This window comes from Balaenoptera physalus, assembly GCF_965194825.1.
Source record: "Balaenoptera physalus genome assembly, chromosome: 16".
In the NCBI taxonomy this organism is placed as follows: domain Eukaryota; kingdom Metazoa; phylum Chordata; class Mammalia; order Artiodactyla; family Balaenopteridae; genus Balaenoptera; species Balaenoptera physalus.
In genome coordinates, this window is record NC_138898.1 from 12,125,255 (window position 1) to 12,137,113 (window position 11,859).

Here is an 11,859-nt window from a genome sequence, read left to right on the forward strand (position 1 = left end):
TAACTGGCTTATTTCAAGGATACTGTCTTCAAAGTTCATCCATGTTGTAGCATTGCCAGAATTTCCTTGTTAAAGTTGAGTAATATTCTGTTGTATGTATATACCACATTTTAAAAATCCATTCATCTGTCGATGGACATTTAGATTGCTTCCACATTTTGGCTATTGTGAAAATGCTGCTGTGAACATGTGTGTATAGCTATCTCTTTGAGACCCTTCTTTCAATTCTTTGAAGTATATACCCAGAAGTAGAATTGCTGTATCGTATGTCATATTTTTAATTTTTTGAGGAACCACCATACCATTTTCTAAAGCAGCTAAACCTTCCTACCAACAGTTTGCAAGGGTTCCAATTTCTCCATATCCTCACCAACACTTGCTATTTTCTGCTTTTTTTGTAGACATCCTCGTGTGTGTGACATGATATCTCATTGTGGTTTTGATTTGCATTGCCCAAATGATTAGTGATGCTGAGTATCACTTCATGTCCTTGTTAGCCATTCATATATCTTCTTTGGAGAAATGTCTATTCAAATTCTTTACCCTTTCTTTAAAAAAATAATTAATTAATTTTTGGCTGGTTGGGTCTTTGTTGCTGCATGCAGGCTTTCTCTAGTTGCAGCGAGCGGGGGCTACTCTTTGTTGCGGTGCACGGGCTTCTCATTGCAGTGGCTTCTCTTGTTGCGGAGCATGGGCGCTAGGCACGCAGGCTTCAGTAGCTGTGGCACACGGGCTCAGTAGTTGTGGCTCATGGGCTTAGTTGCTCTGCGGCATGTGGGATCTTCCCAGACCAGGGCTTGAACCCGTGTCCCCTGCATTGGCAGGCGGATTCTTAACCACTGCGCCACCAGGGAAGTCCCAGGAAATGCTTCTTAAAATGATTCTCATTAAGAACTTGGGGGTAGGGTGAGGGTGGGTGTGCAAGACTTCACTAGGAGATTGTTCCTAAGAACAAGTCATGTCAAGCTAGCACTGTTTTTGATTTGTTTTTAATAGGGTCCATATACTAGCAGGCACAGAAAATGCACTTAGCAACATTTCCTGTAACTGTTGGAGAAAAGAATAGAAATGAGAGTAGATCATGGTCCAAGCCAGAATGAAAACACCGTGGCTGGCAGCAGCAAGCAGTTCTAGGATGCCATTAGCAAAGAGGTTATTTTGGAGTCCTTGGGTTCGAATCCCAGCTCTGCCTCTCTACCAGTCCTGGCCCACTGGAAATAGAATAACTCTAAGCAGAGTATAATTCAAGAAGAATACAGTGGTGCTCACAGAATATAAGGAAACCACAGGAGCTAGTGCAAAACCTTGGAGCTGGAAGTAGAGGGGGTACCCCTACATCTGAAGGGGCCAGGGAAGGAGCATCAGAGCCCAGAAGGAGAGTCAGGTAGAAGAACATCTGGAGAGGTGTCCCCACAGGGTGCGGCCAGGGGGATGCATAGGTCATCCTCACTCCCCAATCCCACCTCCCATCTCCTGCTGAAGCTCCCACCACAGGGCTTAGAGCTGACGCTGATGTGTCCCTGCTCTAGGAGTGGTGAGCAAGGTGGACTGGGGTGAGGAGGGGACCTGGATGGACAAGGAAAGACATTGGTAGAGCCATTTATTAACTGTGTGACTTAGGTAAGTCACTTCCCCTTTCTAAACCTCAGTTTCCTCATCTGTAAAGTCAGGATGATAATATTACTGCCCTTGCAGAGTTGAGGTGAGGAATAAATTATTTTAAAATGTAAAGTACCCTAGATTAGAGGCTGGTAAGAAATTTCAATAAATGGCATCGCAGTTATTGTGCTGTTACTATTATGATTCAAGTAGGGAGAAATGGAGCTTAGAGAGGAATGTTTGGACTTGACCATACAGTGGGACAGTGAAATATTTGAGGCAGCCTAGCATTTACTATGATGAATACCACCACTCTCAGCAGGTAGCTCCTCTAGCTGTAAAAACACCAGGTCAACCTGGGCAGAGCCAAAAGTGATGACAAAGTCCCAGTCTGCACATGCCACCATTTTAACACTGGAGCAAAAAAAGAAAAAAATGCTCTCACCCACCAGGACCACCCCCATCCCAAGCCCTCCCACCTGCAAACTGTGGCCCTGTGGTGCCAGTCTGTTTTAGCAAAAGGACCATTTGTTTAAATGAGCCTGCCAAGTGAAAGGATCCAGATTTCTCCTTTTCTCTCTTTTTAAAAAAGCCACAGATATAAATAAGCCCAAGATGGTCTGTTTCTGCCATGACTAACAGATAAAGGAAAAGACAGTTGCCTTCTAAACAAACCTGCAATTAATCAACATTGGGACCTTGGGAGAAACTGATCAGGGGACCAGCCCAAGGGACCACAGGACCTGCCAATTCTACCCATCCAGGCATTGAAGCCAAATTGTAAACTATCGGGAAATTTCATAAACCCCAATTTCCCCCCGCCAAATAATCTGAGAGGAAAGTTCAAGTTGGCAGAGATACAAGTTACTCAGAAGGAATAAGGTCCATCAAGGCTTCATCTTAAAGAACAGATGCATCATCCCAAGCCAGATGCTCCCTGGAATGAGGTTGCCAGATCTAGCAAATAAAAATACAGAACACCCAGTTACATTTGAATTTCAGATAAATAACGATTTTTTAGTGTAAGTATGTTCCATGCAATATTTGGGACATGGTTAAAATTATCTGAAATTCAAATGTATAATAACTGGGCATCATGTGTTTTATCTGCACCAGGAATGACAAGGGCGGTGCTGAAAGGGTCACAGCTCAAACTCCAGAGGTCTTACACTGGTGGCCTCTGGGCTATATGAGGCTCACACGTGTGCATTGTTCAGTCTTCACAGTTTATAAAATTGGAATCAGTTGCCAACATTTTAAGGATTTCTGGCTTTCTTTCAAAATTGGAAGCTCCAACCATGTTGGTAGTAGCTGCCCCACTACAAGGAGAACAGAAGGGAACATGGAAAAGTGAAAACTGATTACTGATATGTTAGATGAAGGAATCGTGGGTATATTTGTTTTTGGTTGGTTTCTTACACTGTGAGTGGTGGTCGCACGATCAGCAGCCCATGATTCAGGCCCAGGGAACTCGCCCTTTCTCAGGCTCCCCTGCGACAACCAACCCCCAAAGTGCTGGCTGCAGGATCTGAAAATCCGGCCTAACTATGAAAACTCCCCTGCGGGCCATCTTCCTTCTTCCTAGCCTGAGAGTGGAGGCATCTCGCGCAGGCTGGAGAAACGTGTGTCCACAGCGCCCCCTGCAGACACAGGCTGGAGCTGCAAGTTCTGGAAGGGATAAAATGGGATAGTAACGAACAACGGTGGGGTATGGATTAATGAAATAATAACACAATATGGCACATGGTAAGCGCTCAATGAGCACACTCCTTACATCTCCCCAGCACAGATTTTCTCCCATCTCAATGTGGCACGAAGATTTGTTTATTCACTAGATATGAATTGTGTCCCTATAATGTGCCAGGCCTGGGCTAAGTGCTTTACAGACCTGATTTTATTGAAGGCTTCAACTCTCTGAAGCAGGCATTGTTATGAACCCCATTTCACAGATGAGGAAACTGAGGCTATAGAGGTAAAGAATGTGCCCAAGATCCCTCAAGTAAGAGGACAAAGAAGTAGAATGAGTCTGAAGCATCAAATGTTTTGTGGGACTGAAGCTGGGGAGACAAGGTGCAAAGAATTTGAGCATCTGAGGCCTATCATTGCCTTTGGGGTTCAGGGAAGCAGTGATAGCAAAGCCTAGAGACTCAAGGTGGGTGGGAGCTCTCTAGGGAACTTCTCTGACCCCTGGCTGGTAGGCATGTGGGGCCACTTCTGACCTCAGAGGTGTCTCACCAACAAGGAAGTCAAAAGCATTGAACTGGACTTCCCTGGTGGCCCAGTGGTTGAGAATCCGCCTGCCAATGCAGGGGACACAGGTTCGATCCCTGGTAGGGGAAGATCCCACCTGCCGCGGAGCAACTAAACCAATGTGCCACAACTGCTGAAGCCTGCGCGCCTAGAGCCTGTGTTCTGCAACAAGAGAAGCCACCGCAGTGAGAAGCCCGTGCACCACAATGAAGAGTAGCCCCCTCTTGCCATGACTAGAGAAAGCCCACAGGCAGCAACGAAGACCCAACGCAGCCAAAACATAAATAAATAAAATAATAAATAAATAAATAAAAGCATTTGAACTTTTCAGAACCGGAAATTGGCTCCCTCCTGTATCAGTCAGACTGCATTTCAGTAAGAGGCTGCAATTAAGCCAAGGGTTACAAACTCACGAGCCAGACTGACAGGGTTCGAGTCCTGGCTCTACTACTTACTGACTGTGTGACTTTAGACAAGTCATTTTATCTCTCTGAGACTATTCCTTCAACTGTCAAATGAGGTTAAATAATACAATCTGCCTCATATGGTTGTTGGAAGAATAATGCTTTATTACATATGAAGAACTGTAATTAACACACAGTAAGGGCTCAATAAATGTCAGCCATTGTTAGTATTATTACTATAGGGGCTGGTATATTAAAGAGGGATATACACCATTGTGGGGAACTAGAAAGCACATGACCTGCCTAAAAACACATACATACATACATATTAATACATATATGCATAAAACGTTATTCAGTCACAGCTAATTATCAGGCAGGAAAATGGGTCTACTATAATCAGATCTTCCAATTTTCCATAAGAAGCCACAGTGACCTCCTTTCTATGCTCCAAACACAAAACCCAGCAAGCAGGTTTTCACCTCAAAGCCTTTGCACTGGCCTGGAATGTTCATTTCCCACTGATACTCACACCACTCACTCCCTGATCTCATTCAGCTCTGTACTCAAATGTCCACCTTTACATTTCCATTTCTTTTCCGTTTCTATTCCTTTTCCTCACTTTAGTTTTCTCCATTGCACTTATTAAATAACATACTACAGTATATTATTTTTTATTGTTTCTCTCTCCACTAGCAATGCCATGTCCCATGTAGGCAAGAATTTTTTTTTTTTTTCACTATTGTATCCTCAGCACCTAGAACAGAGCCTGACACAGGGTAGATACTCGATAAATATTTATGGAATGAATCATGTCAATGCATTTTCTTTAAGAAACATTTTGTGGACTCAATATGTCTTCAAGTTACCAGGTTGAGTGCTGGTTCAAGGAATCATTTAGTCAGTTTTGCCTCTTTGAGCACCTACTATGTGCAAGGAACAGCTTTAGAAACTGCAGGGTATACAAAGAACTGAAAACACTTCTTGTTCTGGTAAAAGGCAGTTACGTTGGAGAGAGAAAAGTCAATAAGTCAGAGTTTGTGACCTGATTCTGTCTCATATAGAGACTGAATTTCCTCATCTGTGCAATAAGAGTGAGAATCATGCTAGTTCTCACCTCACAAGGCTGTTGTGATGAGTAACAAAGTGTGCCAGTCAAGGGCTTCCCTGGCGGCACAGTGGTTAAGAATCCGCCTGCCAATGCAGGGGACACGGGTTCGAGCCCTGGTCTGGGAAGATCCCACATGCCGCAGAGCAACTAAGCCCATGCGCCACAACTACTGAGACTGCGCTCTAGAGCCCGCGAGCCACAACTACTGAGCCTGCGTGCCACAACTGCTGAAGCCCGTGTGCCTAGAGCCTGTGCTCCACAACAAGCCACTTCAGTGAGAAGCCCGCACACTGCAACTAGAGAAAGCCCACACGCAGCAACGAAAACCCAACGTAGCCAAAAAGAAAAAAAAAGAATAAATAAAATAAATTTTTAAAAAAGGTGTGCCAGTCAAGTACCTTAGCAGTCCTGCCACAAGGCAAGTGTCTGATTCACTTTCTTTTTTTTCCTTTTAATATTTATTTATTTATTTTGCCGGATCTTAGTTGCGGCACACTGGATCTTTGTTGCAGCATGCAGGATCTTTAGTTGCGGGATCGCAGCATGCAGGCTTCTTCGTTGCGGCGTGAGGACTCTTAGCTGCGGCGTGCATGTGGGGTCTAGTTCCCTGACCAGGGATCGAACCCAGGCCCCCTGCATTGGGAGCACAGAGTCTTATCCACTGGGCCACCAGGGAAGTCCCAGATTCATTCTTTCATTTAATATTTATTGAATGGCCTACCACGTGCCAGGATCTGTGCCACGTGCCATGGAGGGGCCACAAAGGAGGGACAGCTGCTATCTACACTATCTATCTCTTGTGCTATCTACCATGGAGTCATGGTCTAATGTAGGGAGACAGATGACAAATATATATGCTACATAAACATACACATATAATGTATGTATACTGTATACGCATAGGCACTATTTATTAGGCAGTGAAAAAAAATATGAAGAAAAATATAAGGGAATAGAAAGTGATTGGGAAGATTGTTAGATAGGTTCCCAGAGAAGGTGACATTTAAGTAAACCAAGGGAACCATGCAAAGATCTGGCAGGGCTAGGCCTGGTCATTCATTCCAGGTTGGAGTGCACCTAAAGTGATGGAGGACAGTTAGACCTGTGTGACTGAAAGAGAAGGGAGATGAGGTCAGAGGTTAATGGAGAGGAAGATGGTCCAGGCCATTGACTCCAGCTTTTACTGTGTGAGCTGGGGAGACACAGGCGGGTTGAGCAGGACAGTGGTGTGGTCTCTGGTTTTCAAGGGCACTCTGGCTGCATATAGAGAATTAGATCACAGGGAGCAAAGGTGGAAGTACAGACCAGTAATCAAAGCTTGGATGATGATGGCTTGGATCCGGAAGATGGTAGCAATGGAGGTGGGAAAAGAGGTGAATGTCAGATGTATTTTAAAGGTAAACTGGGAATTCCCTGGGGGTCCAGTGGCTTCTGGGGTCCGGGTTCAATCCCTGGTTGGAGAACTAAGATCCCACATGCTGCATGGCACAGCCAAAAAAAAAAGGGTAAACCAACGTGGGGAATGGAGCAAAATGTCACGGATAACCAAGATTTCTGGCCTGAGCAACTAGACTGACAGTGTTGCCGACACCTGGAATAGAAATGGTTGTGGGAGCTGCAGCCTTGGTGGGAGGGGGTCAGTTCGGGTTTGGACATGTTAAGTTGAATGCATGAAGGGAAGGAAAGAATGGAAATGTTGCATCCACACATAGAACTTTGAAGGTCCTGTCAAGAAATTGCTGTTAGTGATGCTCAAAGTGTCAAGGTCATTAGAGGGCTTTCGATTATGGTGTTCTGCATTATTTATTGCTGGGTAAATTACCACCAAAACTCAGTGACTTGAGGGAATTCCCTGGCGGTCCAGTGGTTAGGACTTGGCGCTCTCACTCCCGGGGCCCCAGGTTCAATTCCTGGTCAGGGAAGTAAGGTCCCACAAGCCATGCAGCAGGGCCAAAAAAAAAAAAAAAAAAAAACTTAGTGACTAGAAACACACTTAACCTCATTTTCTGTAGTTCATGAGCCCAGGCAGTTTAGGTGGGTGCCATTTCAGGGCCTCACAGGCATCATGGTGTCAGCAAGGTTTCTAGTCACCAAATACCAGGGAAGGATCTACCCCCAAACTCAGTTGTTGGCAGGACTCAGTTCCCTGCACATTATTGGCTGGAAGCTAATCTCAATTCCTCACTAGCTTGTTTCACTAAAGTGAGCAAGCCAAGGAATAAGACAGGAAAGGAACTAGCAAGAGGATGTCAACAAGTCGTTAAGTCTTTTATAACCAAATATCAGAAGTAATACCCCTCTTGGACCTCCCTGGTACAGCAGTGGTTAAGACTCCGAGCTTCCACTGCAGGGGCATCAGGCCGCGGTGTGCAGCAAAAAAAAAATTAATTCCCCTCTAGCTAGTTTTCTGTTCACCAGATGCACTAGGTCCACACACTCAAGGGACTTGGAGTCAACATCAGGAATCAGATTAGAAAGCACAAAGTCAAAAAAACCCACAATGGAATCCTATCTTCCTAAGATTAGTCAGATCAAGTATCTGGGGACAGAGTAGGGAAGTTAAAGTGAAACCAGATTAGCCCTATGTCACTAGTCTGTAACTTTCCATGTTTAAACATTAAAAATTTAAGTTTAATATTAAAAGATCTCTCTGCCCCTAGAGCTTTCTACCTCAAGTATCATTTGGTTCAAGGTCTCTATCTCCAATAACCAAATACAACCGTATTTTGATTCAAAGGGTTTTATTTTCTTTCTCCAGGTAGGAGAAATTTTCTAACAAAGTTAGAAATTTTCCCTAAGTTTAATATAATACTTGATTCTTCAAAACAGCCAGAGGCTTTCCAGCTCTGGACACTCAGGTTACACAGCAACCTCAGGAGACTGATTCAACCGGAACCTTCACGCTTTCTCAGTGAAGAACAGGGTCACCTTTTCCCAAGAGACCTTGTATTCCAACTCCACAGTTGAGAAACTCCTTAAAAGAAAAAAGATACATCACCATCAGGACTTCATTCTGATGTAAACTGATATAAACAGCTACTTGTTTGGGATGTGGGAGCATCTAGACTTCAGGAACTAGGTGGATGTAGAATCAAGTACCAGACCAAGGTGACTTCCAACCTCTTGAGTCTGGCACCTCACTGAAGTCTGTGTTGTTCCTGGTAACGTCAAAATGTACATCATCAATCTATAGCCTTTCTAGGTACAGTAAATAGAGATAAGGGAGACAAACCCAGGACCACACCAAAAGTTATGTTGATTCTAGAGGGACTTAACACAAATGAAGCTCATGCAAAAGATACTTTAGGGATAAATGGGGGCATCTGAAATATAAAGTGGATAAGCAGACATTAGGGATACAAAGTGTTACTTGTTTAAAAAGAAAGGAGGCAGGAGATAGAGACTGCCTGTCTCCTTGGCTTGCTCACTGTGATGCAGCAAGCCACTGTGTTCCTTATCCATGGGGTAAGGAACTGAGGCTGGCCTCCAGCTAACAGTGTGAAGAATTCAACCTTTCAAAAATATTACAACCAATTTCAATCTCAACTCAAAAGATGGCTTGGAGCTCCTCATCTCGTATTATCTGCCAAGGCAGAATTAACTTTCCATTTAATTTTTCCCCCTTTCTTAGGAAAAGACCTGGTAGTACCAATAGGTCAACAGTCCTGCCAAGGACACGATTTTCCCCTCCTGTTTTACCCAACTTGGAACTGGGTACTCAGGTTACTCCCAAATGGGCAAACCCAACACCTCTCTATCCTGAGCACATTCAGTAATCATTTTACTAAGGACGGGTTAACACCTAGATAACAATTTGCAGAAACCTCACCTGCTACAGGACAGACTGAACCAAGCTGAGATCAGGCTGCAATCAACCTACTTACGCCCTGACGCACAAAGGGCTCTGGTCCTGTAGGAAGTTAACAGATGAAGCCAAGATAAATGACTTGAATGATGGAAGGGGGAAAAAAACCCATAGGGCAAGCCCAATTCCCACTAAAAAAAAACCCACAGAAAGTAGTCTGTTGGTGGTCAAGCAGAAAACACATAAACAAGTTATCTTTGTGGCCAATGCATCAGACAAAACTGGCTAATAGTTCAGTTAGATCAACAGGGTCGATCTGATGGGGAAAAAAGTTAAGTCATCAGCTGCAATGGCCATATGAGTCACAGAAAGTAGAAAACAATGGGGATAACCTCTTTAAAAGAAAAGCAGTTAATGGACGTGACTTACCAATTCTCTCCCAATCCTGGATCCATCATGGTCCATTCAAAATCTGCTTTCTGCCAACAGTGAACCTGAGATGAAAACAGAAACATGACCACCAGTCACCTAGATACCCAAAGGAGTGGGGGACAGAGGAGATGCTCAAGCTGGCATATCAGACAGAAACTGGCTTAGAGAAGTTAGATCAACATGGTCGATCTGTCGGGGAAAAAAGTTCAGTCATCATTTATGCCAGCAGGAAGCTTTTCGCCTCTACAGAAAGAACCCTGGGGACTTCCCTGCTGGTGCAGTAGTTAAGAATCTGCCTGCCAATGCAGGGGACATGGGTTCGAGCCCTGGTCCAGGAAGATCCCACATGTCGTGGAGCAACTAAGCCCTTGTGCCACAACCACTGAAGCCCACACGCCTAGAGCCTGAGCACCACAACGAAGAGCAGCCCCCACTTGCCCCAACTAGAGAAAGCCCGTGCGCAGCAACGCACACTCAAGAAAAAGAAAGAAAAGAAAAGAAAGAAAGAAGGAAGGAAAGGAAGAAAGAAAGAAAGAAAGGAAGAAAGAAAAAAAGAAAGAACCCTGAACTAGGAATAAGATTTGGTTCATCTGTTTCTCTACCTGCGACTTCATGCAGTATTTCAGCACTTCTGTGTCCTGTTCTCGGCAATAAGATAGTAGCTAAGACAAACACCTCTGCCTTCTGTGCTTACATTTGATAGAGGCCAGCGTGGCTGGCAAGAATTGTGGGGAAATGGCTGGCTTTTACTTAGGTGACTGCAGGGTTTTGACTATGTGTTAGGATGTTACACTTTAATGCAAGATGTCATCACTTAAAACGCAACTTAACACTCTGGGACAGCAAGGTTTAAGGAACACTTCGTCCAAGAAGTCCCACCCTTTAAGCGGCATTTCTGGACTCAGTTAAGTTAGGAGGTTGGGAATTAAAGCAAATAGGCCAACAGAAACACATTTGGCTTTCCTTAAAAATGTCATCACACCTAAATGGGAAGGAAATCTAAAAAAGAGGGGATATATGTATACATGTAACTGATTCACTTTACTGTACAGCAGAAACTAACACAACATTGTAAAGCAACTCTACACCAATAAAAATTTTTTTTAAATGTCATCACATTATCCATCCACTTGGAAACTTAAGTATAAAAGAAAGCTGTTTATTAAGAAACAAGTGAAGGAATGGCATCTGAAAATGTGCCTTAAGGAGCATAATAAAGACATTTAAAAATTAACACCTATTCACTTTCAAGAGATAATTCACTTATTCCACTTTGTAATAAGTCTAATGGGTATGTTTTTGTGAATTATAATAAAACCAAGCACCCAGAACACCTCAAAGAAAACCTAGTAACTAAAATATGCTAATTGGCTGCCCTTAATCATCTTTTCTTTTCCTCCAAGCTCGCCTAGCAAACTAAGAGGTTCCTCAGAGCAGGCATTTCCTACAATAGGCCAAAAGACAAATGCTTACTCCAGAGGTCAGGAGACTGAAGGTTGTTCATGTCTACACGTGGTTTCCTTGAAGGCCCAGAAGGCACCCCTTCCTCCAAGATCCATTCTGTACGCTGTGATCGCGCAAACCTGCGAACCAACAAAAAAAGGTCATCAAGCGCCATCTTCCCACAGTCGGAAGAGAACATGGCAGCGCGCCTTTTGAGGCCGGTGTCTCAGAACTAACTGGCAAGTATTCAAAGACATCAGCATTGTCGATCTGATGGGGAAAAAAGTGAAGTCATCATTTACACCAGCCGAGGACTCCTCAGGCCCAAGCACAAGGCGCGGGCTTTTCCAGCTCTAACTGATCTCCCCAAAGGCGCTGAGGCCTATTTAGAGTCAGAGCAGAGAGAGCCACGAGGAGAGGGGGCCACCGGTAGGGGCGACGGCACAAAAAAGCGAAAAAGAGGCATAGAGATCTCGAAGCGAGGTTTCAACTCACCACATACAGTAGTAAACCCTGGTTGCCGGGATGGGACGACACGGGAGGAGAAACAGAGGAGCCCAAGTGAAAAACAGACAGCGCCCAAAACGCAAAAGAACGAGCAGCCCCAAAGCCTCCCTTATATAACCAGAGGGGACTCACGCCTGCGCACTGGACCCGAGGCGCTTCCTTCCGCCCCCCTCCTCCCCGACCTGCGCCGCGCGAGGCCCTCTGGGAAATGTAGTCGCCGCACCGCCCAGGCGGAGGAGGCCTAATGGTTGTCAAGGCCACACTAGCCCCGCCCCTTCCCGGTACACACGAGGCCACCCGGACTCGTC

The 11,859-nt window shown here is 44.7% G+C and overlaps 1 long non-coding RNA gene across 2 annotated transcripts; it reads right to left on the reverse strand.

The window, feature by feature from the left end:
* Window positions 1-8,088: 8,088 nt before the first annotated feature.
* Window positions 8,089-11,826, reverse strand: LOC309645561. 2 transcript variants are annotated; one of them, XR_014254956.1, is made up of 5 exons: window positions 11,540-11,826; window positions 11,075-11,184; window positions 9,599-9,663; window positions 9,194-9,274; window positions 8,089-8,338 (listed from the first exon to the last, which is right to left on the reverse strand). It is a non-coding gene; the product is annotated as an uncharacterized lncRNA (long non-coding RNA). The 2 variants fall into 2 exon arrangements; XR_014254957.1 differs by lacking the exon at window positions 9,194-9,274 and having other exon boundaries at window positions 11,540-11,816.
* Between the last annotated feature and the right edge of the window lie 33 nt (window positions 11,827-11,859).